The sequence below is a fragment of the Podarcis filfolensis genome, assembly GCF_964270895.1.
Source record: "Podarcis filfolensis genome assembly, chromosome: 8".
Classification (NCBI taxonomy): Eukaryota; Metazoa; Chordata; class Lepidosauria; order Squamata; family Lacertidae; genus Podarcis; species Podarcis filfolensis.
In genome coordinates, this window is record NC_139611.1 from 35,042,711 (window position 1) to 35,058,981 (window position 16,271).

The window sequence follows — 16,271 nt, forward strand, 5'->3', positions numbered from 1 at the left end:
AATTAATCAAGTGCAATTAATTAGAAACTTTATGTTCACAGCAGTCCTTCTTTGCATGTATAATTTATATTTATTGATTTCCTAGCTTTCATTAGCCTATGAGATAACAGCAAAAAATGCATTAGAGAGGAAAATGTACAATTAGCGTGAGGCTGAACTCTGGCATAATTGATAGATCAGCACATGTTTGGGGCAAATATAAAGCTTTGTTAACTGTCATAAATAGTTACAATTGATGAGTGGAGCTTCACTACGTATCTCTCAGCTGATTAATGATGTTGTGTGTGTGTTTTTAAAGAGTCCTCTTAATGGGAAGCTGATAGCTGGGCTGAATTTACATTTTAATCAGTGTATTTATGATGGAGGCACCTCTAAGAGATTCTGCAGGACAGGGAAAGGACTTCTCTGTAAGAGAGCTAGGGGAGAAAGGGGTGCAAGGCAAGCCCACACAGTGGACAATGTCCATGACTGCTGGTGTGCTGGTGTACACATATGCATACACACACACATACACAATTGCAGTGGCTATTTATTTATCTCATTTGTTTAAAATGTCTAATGCTCTCACCTTCTGTCTTACAGATTTGAGAGTGGCTTACAGGCAGTATTTAAAGCAATCAAAATTATAATAAACACATTTTAAAACTCAAAACGGAATCAAATGACTGGAACACTATAAAAGCAATTGGACAATAGGATGTTGCACTATACAGTGGTACCTCAGGTTACATACGCTTCAGGTTACATACACTTCAGGTTACAGACTCCACCAACCCATAAATATTACCTCGGGTTAAGAACTTTGCTTCAGGATGAGAACAGAAATCGTGCTCCGGTGGTGTAGCAGCAGCGGGAGGCCCCATTAGCTAAAGTGGTGCTTCAGGTTCAGAACAGTTTCAGGTTAAGAACAGACCTTAACTTAATTAAGTACTTAACTTGAGGTACCACTGTACAAGATTAGCCCATTGTTCTGTTTGACCCAGTATTGTCTACTCCAACTAGCAGGTTTCCGAAAGAAGGGCCTCATCTGTACAATATATTTAAAGCAGTCTCATACTACTTGAAACAGTCATGACTCCCCCGCTCCCAAGGTATCCTGGGAGGTGTGGTCTGTTAAGGGTACTGAGAGTTGACAGGAGACCCCTATTTCCCTCTCAGAGCTACATTTCTCACAGAGGGTTTAACAATCAGTCCCTCTTCGCAAGGAACTCTGAAATTTGTAGCTCTTTTGGCAAGACCCCACCCTTACCTTGTGACGTTGTAAGGTGAATGTGGCTTGCTTACAGGCTAAATAGGGATGCTGGGGGGGCTGAAACTGGCCTGTGGGCCAAACGTTCTCTGCCTCTGATTCAGACAGGTTAAACTAATGGACCAATTCTCTGTGACCAAGTTGTACACAGTCATTTTCTTCTGATCGTTGAAGAAGACCAACTGGATCAAAACGTGGGCTCTCTTTGACAAGTATGGTTCTCATTTGTTCTCATCTAGTAATCTGTTTTCATCGTACCAGGATGCTGATCAGACTTTGATCTGAATAGACAAGGCAATTTTAATTATGATATATCATCTTTGTATCTATTTTGACTTCTGGCTTCTGACAATTTTTGTTATTGTATGATCTTTGCAATTTATCTATTTTGAACAAATCTTTATATATTTTGATTGAAGTTGAACATCATCCTATGACATTGAGAAGCATGTCACTTTTTAAATTCTTACACAATTTAGTTTTTAGATTTAGTTTTTATGGCTGTGGATAGTATATCCTTTGGGCTGTGTTATGGGAGTTGTAGTCCACTAACATGAGTTTGACCAAGCTGAGGGAGGCAGTGGAAGACATGAGTGCCTGGCGTGCTCTGGTCCATGGGGTCATGAAGAGTCGGACATGACTAAACAACTAAACAACAACAAAAACTGCTGGAGGGCAAGGAATTTCCCAGTGTGGCAAATAGGGTTGGCTGTACAGATCAGCGCTCTAAATACTGCATTTTGCTACCTCTGCTAAATCTTGACGAGCTCTGGGATGTGAAACAACATCCTTCTCGACTGATTTGACTTGGCCACCTTTGTGACTCCAAATCCCCTTCTCTATTCATTACCTTAGATTGTGCGCTGGCCATTTCTGGCAAAATTGCTTCCATGGATTTTTACATGTGTGGCTGTTTGACATTGTTTTCACCCATCCCAGGCCTTGTGGAGGGGACTCCAAGTGAAAGGGGTGGGGATAAATTTAGAAGAAGAAGAAGAAGAAGAAGAAGAAGAAGAAGAAGAAGAAGAAGAAGAAGAAGAAGAAGAAGAAGAAGAGGAAGAAGAAGAGATGGTTATACAAGAGGTTTAAAAGGTAAAGCAAGTTTTAATACCCACTTTAGCTAATGCACTGACATCATCTGACAAATCTGGTTATGATTGCAGTGCCACTAATGACCTCCGTGGCCTAAATAAATGTTCTTATGTTGCTTAAGAAAAAGCTTTCCTTGTCACACAGGGCTCAGGTTTCTAAGAAATCCCAATATGCTTCCCCCGCTCCCCCATCTTCAGGATATCTGGGTAAGAGATTTACCACTTTGTTTGCAATCCTATAACACTTATCAAGGGAGGGAAAAGCCCCACTGAAGTTAATGGGGCTTATCTCTGAGTAGACAGGGATAGAATGTCACAATTTCAGGCTACGTTTGCACCAGAGATTGGAATCGTTTGGGGCCAGTGGAGGCAAGTCCATTTGGCCAAATGAGGGCACAGCCCCACCAAATGCAGTCCGCCTTCCGCAAGTCCCTACTTACATATAGTCTAGGGGGTGACACTGGCTACCCCCATCCTTCTTTAGTGTTGCTCCTGTAGAAGAGGGAAGAGGATGAGGGCAAAAAATAGAATTAGAGTTTGTTTGTTCATTGCATTTATATGCCACCTGCCTGCCAAAGCACCCAAGGCGGTTCACAATGTTTATGTACTAAAACAAAGTACATGAAATTTAAAGATGGCCAGAGGGGGAGGGAGGGGACAGTCCAGCCCCTGATGTTCTTTTTGCCTTGCCTCCATCATTCCCTTCTTTGGTAGGTTCTGCCTGTTGCTGGCTCTGGCACCACCTACTGTTGGCATCTCCGCCTTCTGCCCTACCAGTTCCAATGGGTTCCAGCCACCTTGGCCAAGATGCATCTTAGCAGGATCCCATCCTTGTGTGGTGTCCAGTCCACTGTCACTATGGGGATATACACACCTGTCTATTTCCAGTCTTCCAATCTACATTTTCACATGAGTTTGCAATTTTCTTAAAAAAGAAAACCTGATGAAAATCCACCAACCTTGAAAGTATCTAAGGCCACATTCATAGCACACTTTTAAAGCACTAGGGCACTACTTTAAACAGTCATGGCTTTTCCCCAAAGAATTCTGAGAGCTGCAGTTGATTAAGGGTGCTGAGAATTGTTCAGAGACCCCCTACTGCCCTCCCAGGTTTACAATTCCCAGAGTTCCCTAGGAAGAGGGATTAATTGTTAAACCACTCTGGAAATCATTGATCTGAGAGGGCAAGATTGGTCTCCTAGCAACTCAGCACCCTTAGCAAACTTCATCTCCCAGAGTTCTTTGGGGGAAGCGAAGGCTGTTTAAAGTGGTATCATAGTGCTCTAAATGTATGGTGCGAATGTGGCCCATGTCAATCTTGCACCTTTTCCTCCATAAATCCACCTCATCCCATTTTCTCGACAATCTGCCTTTCCTTTAAAATAATGATTTTAAAAAACCAGACTTTAAAAACAGCAGTCGATAAAATTATCAAGATACAGAGGAAAAATCAACAGTTTTACCCACAAATGGACATGATAAAATTATATGTCTGGGTGGGCTTGTCTAAACAAACATTTTTAGTAGGCATCAAAAGCAATGGAATGAAAGTCCCAGCCCTAATATTAATAGGCAGGGAGTGTCAGAAAATAAGCGCTGCTAACACTAAGGTTGATTTCTCAAAGTGGTGAAACAAACATGAGGCGGCCCGTGGGAAAGTGCTAGTTCTGCAGATTGCAGCGGTTGAGTGGGCATGCAGGAGATAAGGCAATCATTCCTCAAGTAAACTGATCTCAAGCTGTTGAGGGCTTTATGTACTAATAGTAACACCCTGAAGTTGGCCCAGTAACAAATTGGCAGCTAGTGGAGATCTTGGAACAGGGGTGTAATATGCTGAAAGCACACTTAGATTAAAGATGTACTGGGGTGGAGGGCGGAATAATTGGCCTATGCTTTGTTGTTGGCAGTTCAGAATGGATTGTATCAGCATGGGCTACGCTACATTGTACACTGCATCTCATTTTTGCTAGCCATGATGGCTATGCTCTGCTTCTGGTCAGAGGCAGAAATGCATATGAATGGCAGTTGTTGCGAAAATCAGGAGGGGAGAGGGCTTTTGTGATGCTGGACTAGATCTTATGTTAATCTTCACTTATGCATGTTTATGTGTGCGCTGGAAGCAGGGGTCTCAGACTTTTTCGGGAGGGTGGTGGCTCTGAAGAAGGGCCATTTATTTATTATTAAATCTGTATCTCACCCTTTCTCCCAAATGGGCTCAGGGATGCACTTGCTGTGACTGGAGCACCTAACGAACAGGGGCTTTTGCTCCCCCCCCCCATTACACTAACACTAACAAAAATTTAACAAGGCCTTCCCAAAAGACAATTGAAAAGTGGCAACCATCCTTACCAATATTTAGTAACTATATAGCAGCAAAACCGCTATACCTCTTTGTGTGCCTCCTCTACGAGAGGTCTGGAGCATGGCAACACAAGAATGGGCCTTTTCTGCAGTGGCTCCCCATTTGTGGGATGCTCTCCCCAGGGAGGTTTGCCTGGTGCCTTCATTAAACACTTTTAGATGCCAGATGAAAACATTCGTCTTCAACCCTGCTTTTGGCTGATTAGCAACCTATCCCCTTTTTAATGTGTTTGTGTGTGGGGGAGAGGTTATTGGTTTGTGGGTTGTTGCTGGGGTTTTTTGGTCTTGTTTTTATTACAGGCATACCTCCGCAAACGTCCACCCCCTCGATCATCCATTTTGGCGGACGTCCGCACAAACCTGGAAGTACCGAAACTGCTTGCTTCCGGGTTTGCCGCTTTGTGCATGTGCAGAAGCACTAAATCATGCTTCATGAATGCGCAGAAATGCTAAACCACTCCACACGCACGTGCAGAGCGATGCTCTGTTGAACGTCTCTTTCGTTGAGTGTCCAGAACGGATCCCAGACACTCGATGAGGTACCACTGTATGTATTTTGTATTTTTATCTTGTATTTTTATGTTGTGAACAGCCCTGAAATCTACTGATGAAGGGCGGAATACAAATTGTGTTTGTGTGTAATATACTGTTCAACACTTGTTGTTGTTGTTGTTGTTTATACCATGCCTTTTTCCCTGACAGGGACACAATGTGACTTACAGAATAAAAGAAGAACAGCTAAAAACATTGGAGAGAAAAACATCTTTAAAAACCAATTAAACAGTACTAGAATTAAATAGAATGCTGCCTACTGAGTTAGAACACTGGCCTATCTAGTTTGGTATTTTCTACACTAACAGGCAGCCACACTCCAGGCTTTCAAACTAGGGGGATACTTTGAGATGCTAGAGATTGAAACTGGGGTCTTCTGTATGCAAAGCAAATTCTCTGCCACTGAGCTATGGCCCTTCCCCATAGGAACATAGCAAACCCATTACCAAATTAAAACTGGATGTGTGATTTCCATTCCAGATGGGACTGGCCCTATAATTCAGCTGGGTGGATCTGGCCTATCTTTGATAACAGGAGTTGTGCTACCACTAAAGAGGGCTTTAAAATGGTAATTATTTCACTTATTATAATATATATGTATTTTTAGCACAGCTGGAGGCTCCATTTGGATTTTCTGCGCCAGGGCTCAGTGATGCTTTGGACCATCTCTGGTTCCTGCAACTGATAGCTCATTTCCGAGGAGGGTGACGTTCATATGCAAAAATCGCCAGGAAGGCTAAACATCAAAGGGACAAAATATAATCAAATCTGTCTACAGCTGTAAGCATGATCATAGACTTCGCTTCATACCAGGGGTTGCTTGCAACGCCACTTAAAACGGGAGTGGAGTGAAATATTGCATATGTCAGCTACTGTAAAATATTTAAAATAAATGTTTCCTTGGCTCTCGGTTTACAACGGAAATGGATTTGATTCCTGGGTTTATTCCGTACAGAAGGAAACCCCACCACATGCATAATGATGTCCTGTTTGATATGATATATTCCATCGTCTTCTGCAGAGCGAGGGGGGTGGAAATGAAAATTGTGTAGGACGGTTCTCTGAAATATTGTGCCAAAATATATAGCCATCTCCTTTGGAAAGGTTTCAGCGAAGGGGATAGATTTTCAAATAGGCATGCACATGTTTTAATTGGGATTTCAGCGGTTTCCTTTTGAAGGCCGCTTAATTGCCTTCCCTCTGGGGCATCCTGACAAAAGGTGGTATCCTGCCAAAGATGTCAATTTTGATACTTCGCTTTGTCAAGAGGTAAGGCGGGCAATTCTGCACCAAGAATAGGAAGAGGACATAAACCGAAACAGCACTTGCATGTGATAATGCATTTGTATAGATGGCTTTAATGGATAGCATGTTTCTTTCTTTGTTTTTTACAACACACACAAAACCAGTTTTAAAATGCATAACACTCTGGTTCTGCAGGATTTTCTGCAATCATCTCTTGGTCAACAATTTAGTTTAGAAATTCTTCACTACTGTCAGACTGAAGGGGTAGATTGTCCCAAGTTGCTGACTTTGGGTTACCCCTAAAGGAGTAGAACTCAGTTGTCCTTACTCCTAAGCAGACATGTATGGAATTGCACTGTTACTTTCTTGTTTTGTTTTCACCACAATGGAAGGGACCATTTGCGTTTTCTGAATCAAACACCCTAATCTGTTGGTGGCCACCTCAAGTTCCCGACAGAAATCACACTTCAAACAGAGACTATGACAGAATAATTTCCCTTTCAAGAACAGAATGAGATTCTCATCTGGTCCTAAGGCACAGCAGCTTTGTGCGAAAGTGGACAAATTCTTCTCTAGTGTGTGTCCTGCAACCCCCTTCATCTTCTGGCAGTTCTTAGTTTCCTGTAAGCTAATTTACCATTCTTAAATTGCACCTGTTCTGTGTGGTCATTATCTAATCTTTTCTTAGAAGTTTACCCTCTCTAGTAAACCCTTTGATGTTTGGATCAACTAGATTTTATGGCCTCGGAGATATGTACAGTACCTTCCCTTGTAGTGTATAAAGTTATAATGCACCCATTAAAAATACACACACACTATACTTAGGGCTAGATGATGGATTGTTTAGAAGCAAAAGTTTAATAGATTAAAGCAGTGACTCCCCTCTCCCTAACCCTTAACATCTGGGATTTGGGGATTTTTAAATACGAGCTTTTGTGTTGTATAGCCTTCATTATATATATATATATATATATTTAAATAATATTTATTGAAGATTTTTTTAAAAATTATAAAAAGGAAAAAAAGACAAAACAGAAAAAGAAAAAGAAAAAATAAATCCATCATTCTCAAATTTTCAACTTTCATTACCTTCTTTCTTTGACCTCCTCCTCCTCCCCTTTCTTGTATCCTGGTTAATAATTATCGCAGCAAATCCTTTCCATAGTTCATAATATTCTGTCCTTACATTACCTTAAACTATTTTCATCTTATCTTATAGCAAACCTTAAAACTTAAAACTTAAATCTTATTTTTACCAACTTCTCATAACCATATCATTAACCTAATTCTTTAAACATTTTTACTAGAACCAAGTAATTTCATTTCAACATTTTTCTAACATTCATCAATTATTTTAAAACAGTCCTAATGATAAAAGAAAAAAATAAAATAAAACGATCCAATCTTCATCCAGTGTCCCTTCCTCCTGGTCCCGGATTTTGTCAGTCCTTTTTATCCCATTAATCTAGCGCATTAACCTGGTGTCCTTATGTCCGAGGCCCTCAAGTCTCTTCCATGCCCCTTCCGCGGCTCTTCTTCATATTTTCCTTTCACTCATGGGAACTCCAGCTTGGTAATGTTTTTGACCCTTTTCAGCAGATCAGCCCCATTTCTATAGTCCAGACTAAACTCCATGTGATATTTAAACACATGTTTCAGATTCCCTCCAAAATTAAGAGCCCCCACAGCTCCAAACATCTGACGGCCTATTGCCAGACTCAGAAAGTCCAAACATCCCTGCATGGGAGGGTCAATCCAACCCCCCATTTCCAAGCCAGTCCAAACTTTATCTTTCCAAGTCTGTTTTTTTCCAAATTCATTTATCAAATCCAAAGGCTCATATTCCTGCAGGGCCACAGCTCCCTCCATTTCTGGCACCCAAGATTCAGCAGCATCCTCTTCTCTCATCTGTACTGTCATAGCACACTCCTGTTTTAGTTCCTGGGTGGGCTCCATATAGTTTCCTGCTACCTGTTCAAAAGTTCTGGCCGCATTAGTCATCAAATCCGTCTTCTGGCTTAACTGATCCAATAGGGCATTTATTTTACCAAGAGCACCCAACAGAGCTTCTGAAAACATTGTCCTACAAGGTCACAAGTCCTTTCCCACGATTGTAATCTGCAACAGCTGCAAGCTCCCTGGAATTAGTTACAGTTTCACAGTCTCCCTCTAGGGGGAAAGCTTCTGTTTATTCTTTCTTTTAAGGACAATAGCAACAAAGTTTCTTTTTTGAGATATTCTGTCAATATTTGTTCCTTTAAAATGCGAAAGGAAACATTGGAATCTCTATGTTACTTTTCCTTTAGCTGTCTGTCAAAAACATTTGTCTCTGGTCAATGAGCTTCAAACGTCAGTCCTGACACTCCGCTCCAGGATCAGGACGTTGGAAAGTTACTTTACTTTAAACTCACTTCTGCAGGTTTAAACAGTCCAAAAAAAAAAAAAAAGAGATCCCCCTTCTTCTCCTGCTACCGAAGGGGGGTTCAACAATTTTAAATGATGAAAGCCAATCCTTTAAAAGTGATTTTCTAAGCTCTAGTTTACGTTGTCTTTGCTTTATTCTGACTACAAAGAAACGGAAGGCTGACTTCCTGTTTAGACCTTCCCGTTTCAGTACCAAATTGAAATAAATTTTTCAGTCCAATTCCTCTCTACTCACCAGTCCTTATTTAAAGTCCAGTTGTTCAAGATTTAAGTACTCACGGGTGATTCTTTAGATGCCAAATTGTCCCAGGAAAAAGGCAGCGCTCTCCGGCAACGGCTATGCGGCTTCGCTCCACGGAAAGAGCAATTGACTCACAGCACCGCACCACTCCCCCCTCTTCGCTTCGGAGCCCGTTAATGGGTTCCTTTGCGGGTTGGGGGGGGGCGCTAAGGGTGCCCGCCGAGTCACATGGTCACAGGCTTCATCCGCCTGTGATTTTTTAAAGGGTCCCCGCTTCGCCGTAGCGGAAACGACCCGTTTCGCGCGGAGCTGGTCCCTCCAGTTCAGAGGGAGTCCGCCATTGCCGATGGCGCCACCCCGGAAGTCCCCTGTATAGCCTTCATTATATGCTGGCAAACAAGTCATATTTGGTTGATTGATTTTTAAAAATGATTCACAACAAAAATTCTATAAAGTAACATAAGGTAGAATGGAAGAGGAGGGGATATACCTTACTTAAAAGCAATAAGTTGTAAAGGTCAACATTAAAAGGTAAGAGACCTGGGATAATCAAAGATCTTTGTGCCTGGTGTATAAAAGACAGCAATAAGACCTAGTAAGCCTCTGCATGGAAGGAACTCCAGAAATGAGGACCCACCACATAAAAGGCCCTCTCCAGTCAGTACTTGCCTACATCAGACTATAAATTATCTTATATTGATGAAGAGCATTGGTCCATCTAGCTCTGTAAGGTCTACAGTGACTGACAGCAGCTCTCCAGATTTTCAGATAGATGATATTTCCAGCCCTATTCGGAGATGATGGAGGTTGAACCTGAGTAGGCTGGACCTCCTTGTGTCATCTCAGCCATTGTTGCATCCTTGGAGATAGACGTAGAATTGCCATGACTGTCTGATCCAACCTTAAGCGACTCCCTGGAGGTGTCGTGTGCTACTATGATGGGAGGTGGTGCCAAGGACAAGGTAGGTGACTTCTCCTTGGCTCTTGGAATGTCTGATGGTACAGTGGTGGGGCCTTTTCTCAAGAACCTGTTGATCACGCCCCAGCCTCCAGATCAACATCTCTGAAACTACTGGGCCTTCTCCAGAATCAGATTCCACAACTCCATCCCATTCCTTCTCCCTTTCTGACCAGCCCTGCCAAGATGTCTCCATTGGAGTCATGACAATATCCTTCTTAAACTGTGGTGTCCTTCATTCCCTGGCACAGGAATATTCCAGCCTTTTATGCAGATGTGACAGCTTGATATTCCTGATACACCTTCTCCAGCTCATCAGATGTAGGAGCAGAGCACGAGTCTGCAATCCACACAGCTCCTGGTTCAAACCCCGCAATGCAACACCCCAAAATGCCCATGTTCCAAAATGAACTGGGCTACCAACTTGTCAATGTTGGCTTTCAGTCATAGGATGAGAATGCCAAAAGGCTGCTAGTACTCAGCAGCAGAAGGCAAAAGACTGGTGTGTGTGGATTAACTCTGCTGGTGTCCTAAAGTTTACTAGGGAACTTGAATAATCAAGGCACAAAGCTAGCTTTGTTTTCTTTGGCATCTTCAAAAGACTCCTTACTTTTGAAAGTAATGGGTTTGCCAGCTGCAATAGGCTTACATGAGCACTAGATGACACCATTATTCCATCCGCTTCTGGCTCTGAAAGCCCTTATGTGGAAGTAAATAAAAGTCACCTCTACTGGGAATTCCATTTATGGAACATCTCTGATGTTCAGTGTTCTTCAACACTGCTAAGAAGTGAGACCATGGGTAGGCTCTTCCAGAATCAGGTGTAGAGAAAGGTGATCAAGGAAAAAAATAAAAATTGAAGAGAAAACAGATAGGTGGGAACGAAGACATAGAAATCTCCTATGAAACGCAAAGCAAGGACTAAGTTCTAGACTGCAGGAAACGTCACATCAAGAGAAAGAAGCTGTCAGAGAAAAGATTGTTGAGGTCAGTAGAAGCCTTGGCAGAGTGGTGGAGTCCATGCATTTCATCTAGAAAGCCCAAGGTTCAGCCTCTGCCTGAAGCCCTGATGAATTACTGACATTCATCCCAGTATAGAACACTGGGCTCTATGCATCAATAATCTGATCTTCTATGATCCTGGTGGGGGAAAGGAAAAGAAGGGGATGCTATCTTGCCTTGAAACAGGACTCAAGTGGGACGAGGGTCTCTGGAAGTGCTAAAAAACCCTGCCAACCTGACTTGGCCAATTACAGAAACGTATCCAGAAAAAGATGACAACTGGATGCTGTAGTGAACCTGAAGGCCAACCTTTTGGTGGATGGCCATAAAACAACCATTTCCCCATCACTGTTCTTTGTAGTTATTCTTATAAAGGGACCCAATATGTAAGAAAGCTTAAATATGACCAGAGTTCAATGCTTGAGTTTCCCATTAACATCGACAAACAGACACAACATCATGTGGTACCAGTGGCAACAATTTGTGCAGAGGTGGGGAATTTCAGGTCCAGGAGTCAAAAGAGGCCCTCCAAGTCTCTTGATCTAATCCTCAGGGCTCTCCCTAGATCACACCTCCTTCCCAGGCCATTCCTCTCACCAGCCCCGCTCTGTGCTCTCCTGAGTGCTTTCCCTTGTCTGAAATGTGTCTTTGAACTGGGAGAATGCCTCTTGCTCACCTGGATGGAAGATGGAGGGGTGCTTGTGTGCTTGTGTGTGTGTAGAAACCACAGTTTTTGCATGTCAACACAATAGCCTATCACACAAAAGGAAGAGTCCCTTGCTCCAAGCACTTTTTGCCTCTGGCACTGTTCACCAAATATGTGTCCCTTAGAAGGATGCCCACAAGTAAGTGTGGCCCTGAGGCTGGAAAGGGATTCCAAATCCACTGCCCAATATCTTGGAAGTGTCAGGGGACATTAGCAATGACCACCTGCACAAGAGCTGGCAGGCACAAGAGAATGGGCCTTGTCTGTGTTGGCCCCAGATTGGTTTCTTACATTTATTTTATAGCAATGAAACAGTATATTGACAGCATTCATGCACCAAGTAATGGATGGAATTGTGTTGTGCCATTCAAGATTAACAAGTAAGAAACATGATTATGGATGAATCCTCCCTCCCACCAGCTTGAAGTTACAGAAGTCCAATTTGCTTTTGCTGAACTCTCTATGGAGGTGTGTTTGATCATAATGCTGCAAATTTTAAAATGGGTTTTAAAAGCCTATTTATTTTGGACCGCCTTCTCGTAATATGGCCTTCATTATTAGAAAAGCTTTCCATTTTCAAAACAGCTCTCTGTCGTATGTATCTGACTAAGTTATACTCAGGGTAGACCCACTGAATGCAATTTCAACGAGTCTACTCTTAGTTTGATCGAATCCATATGTCTGCAGGCATATTCCTTTGTAATGTCGCTTGTTTTAATTGACCTATGCTTTTAAATGATTGTGAAATGCTGCTGTTGTTATAAATGTCTCACATTTTTATGCTATGGAAGCTGGCTTGAGTGTGCTGCGTGCCTAAAAGCAACCTATGAATAATTTTACAAATGGATTATAAATAAAGGCATGTGTTCTACCACTAAACTGGGCCAAAATATAACAAGGGTATGGAGAAGGAGAGGGAGAAGGCTAACTGAATTTGAACTAAGTGAAAAGCAACCACAGCACACGTTCTTTTCAACGTTGGAGTGGCTAGATTGGGCATCCTCATGGATTCCTAGGACCAGGCCACACACCTACATTTAAAATTGGAATTGATTCAGGATTTCCTCTTTGCTGGAGTAGATGCCTTGTGTAAAGCACAAGGAATGAATAAATGCTCACAGCCTGTGATGCGCTTGCTCGATACTAAAATTCATGTGTGGTATGAGCAGTGACCTGAACTGAACAACGGTCGGTCTAAACATGAAATAAATTGTCAGAGCTGCTCCTGCAATTATTTAAGCTAATACAGAGTGTCTCATTTCCAAGGAGTAAATCACAATGGCTTCAGGACTATATTTTCCTTCTTGTGTATAAGTAAACTTCAGGATCAACTGGGAGGTTCAATCAAACTTCTGTTTTATTGCCATGAAACATGACACCCTATTTTAAGTGCCTTATTCCCTTATGATTTAGGCTGAGCACTGCATTATGTCCAAACAATATAGAAACCAGCTTTACTTAGTGGGTTCTTTTTTCATGTTAGCTTTGAAGGATTTACACTGTAGAAAACTTTCAGTACTTCGATATGTTATTCTGCAGAATGCAGCCTGAAACCAAGAGATAGGATAGGAAGCAGGGTATGTAAGTTAAAATATATTGTTGCTAGAGCCTCTTTCCCGCCTCAGTTTTCTGTCTAAATGCATACAAAATGGAATGCACTATCGACTGGTTGTTACTGCTGCACAGGTGCCGGGTTGAGCTTGTTGCAGTTTAATGTTTCTTTAAGAATATGTTTGCTAAAACAGTAATTACATCCTGTGGAATTCAGGACAATTAAATCACCTTGGTATTGAGCAATTGTATTTGTTAACAAAGCCCCTTCCATCTAATTTATATGTTCAGTGTGATGCTCTTGTTCAGATTTTAGCAGAGCTGCATTGAATCTTCCCCAGTTTTGATTTTAGGGTAGAACCACTCATTTTGGTGGGGTAGAAATATTTCTTTAAAAGCACTGTGTGAATATTCACTTTCCCGCTCCTATCCTTTTGGGCACCATTGTTTGGCCCAGTATACCTGAAGGAGCATCTCCATTCCCATTGTTCAACCCGGACACTGAGGTCCAGCACCAAGGGCCTTCTGGCGGTTCCCTCACTGCAAGAAGTGAGGTTACAGGGAACCAGGCAAAGGGCAGTGGCACCCGTCCTGTGGAACACCCTCACATCAGATGTCAAAGAAATACAGTGGTACCTTGGGTTACAGGCATTTCAGGTTACAGACTCCGCTAACCCAGAAATAGTACCTCAGGTTAAGAACTTTACCTCAGCAGGAGAACAGAAATCACTTGGTGATGGCGCAGCAGCAGCAGGAGGCCCCATTAGCTAAAGTAGTACCTCAGGTTAAGAACAGTTTCAGGTTAATAACAGACCTCCAGAACAAATTAAGTTCTTAACCTGAGGTACCACTGTAAACAACTATCTGATGTTTAGAAGACATCTGAAGGCAGCCCTGATTAGGGAAGTTTTTAATGACTGATGTTTTAATGTATTTTTAATCTTTTGTTGGAAGCTGCCCAGAGTGACTGGGGAAACCCAGCCAGATGGGTGGGGTATAAATATATAAATTGTTGTTGTTGTTGTTGTTGCTGCTGCTGCTGCTGCTGTTATTGCCCTGCAGGTTTTTATTTTTATATTTACTCTGCTTCTTCTTCTGGCCTGAATGAGTCACAAAGGGGATCCCACCCAATCAGGAAGAGCCAGGAGAATATGATGTCACAGTGGTGTCTGGCCAGTCAGATTTGGCTATAACACGATATCACTAGGAGCAAGTGAGGGCAAAGTAAATGAGCAAACAACCTTGTAAGGAATTATTTTTAAAAAAAAATACTGAAAAGGGAGGCATTACTGAAAATGTTTATGAAATACTGAGGAGTTTTGGCTTAACTCTGAGCTTTTGAACCTTCTTTTTTTCAAGTTACACCAAAAGTTCCAAAGGTGTGCTTAATTTTCTGCCCGTCTGCAATGTGATATTTTTTAGTCATGCGGTGTTAACATGTTATTGCCTGATACCACTTACCTCTGCTATTGGTCCTCCTTGCATGCATTCATAGGGCCAATTTGTTGGAGAGAGGCATATGGAATATACTTTGTGTGATTTACCAGCAGTTATGAAAACTATATGTGTGAACGACAGCAAACAAAGAGAACGTGCAATAACACAACAGACCTAGATCTTGTTTCATTTCATGAGAAGACAGCAAAGCTTGAAGTAATGAAAGGCTGGTGATAAATCTGATGCTTGTAAATTTGGATTTTATTGAAGCTTAAACTTAAGCCTTACCTTCTCCCCCCCCCCACTCCCCTGCCCTACAAAATTCTTAAAAGCCCTCTTGTATGGATTTCTGGCTTCCTGGGAACAGCTTATATCTGCCACATTGGGGACAAAGGTGATGACCTTGTGATTAATTTCATTTTTATGGCTGCTACGTCTACTCCAATTTTACCCTGACATGTCTGACTAGAATTGCACCAAGTTAGCAAATCATTAAAAGAAAATGGACCACTCTTGCCTTCTCCACCAATCATTTCTCTAAAATATAAAAAAGGCCAACAAACAAATGGAGCAAGGCTGTAGGACAGCATGAGAGCAAAAGCTTTCCATGCAGAAGGTCCCACATTCAGTCCCTGGAACTATATCCTAGGACTGGAAAACACACCCATCTGCAATTCTGGAGAGCTGCTGCTGATCAGTAAGTCCATAAGAGCATAAGAAGGCCCTAGGTCAAGCCAATGGTCCATCTAGTCCACACCCCACAGAGGTCAACCTCTTGCCTGTGGGAAACTCATAAGCAGGACCCAAGTACAAGAGCTCTCTTCTCCTGTGGTTTCCAGCAACTGGTATTCAGAAGGATTATTGCTTCTGACCATGGGCAATGCTGAGAGACTCAATACAGAGAAGCTTGCTGTGCTCCTCTTATGTTCGAACAGTCCCAAAGTTTGAAGCAAATTGTGGGAATTAATGGATCTGGCTATATCCAGTCCACAATGCTTTTGCATCACTTCTTTATCAAGTCTGTTCATTCATAAGTCTGGAAATAAAAAGTAAAAGCATGGACATTTGCATTTTTTTATTTTTACAAAAATACACATTTTACCCCATGCCATTTATCCTAGAACATGCACTTTTGATGCTAAAACAGTCCTTTTCGTGCACATTTGCACCTAATATACACATTGTATATGCCTTTTGGGTACCTAAAACAAAAACAAAAATGAGGACCGTATTGCACAATTTAAACAAACTTAAATCTTATGGGATAACTCCTGTCTGGGTTCCAATTCATGTTTTCATCTGGGAGGTGTAATTAAAATCTCAGGGGTGTGATTAAAAATCCGGACCAAGCAAAATCCTGAAACTTCCCTACTGAGATTCTTGCCATGTGGCCGCCATTGTTTTACAGCCATCTTTGTCAGGCTGGTACCTATCATGATGTGTGTTGTAGTGCA

General features: G+C 42.0%; 1 long non-coding RNA gene across 1 annotated transcript; it reads left to right on the forward strand.

Annotated features, from left to right (window-relative positions):
* The first annotated feature begins 14,596 nt into the window (after positions 1-14,596).
* Positions 14,597-15,329, forward strand: LOC310768292. The gene is made up of 2 exons (XR_014551269.1): positions 14,597-14,759; positions 14,876-15,329. It is a non-coding gene; the product is annotated as an uncharacterized lncRNA (long non-coding RNA).
* Positions 15,330-16,271: the final 942 nt, after the last annotated feature.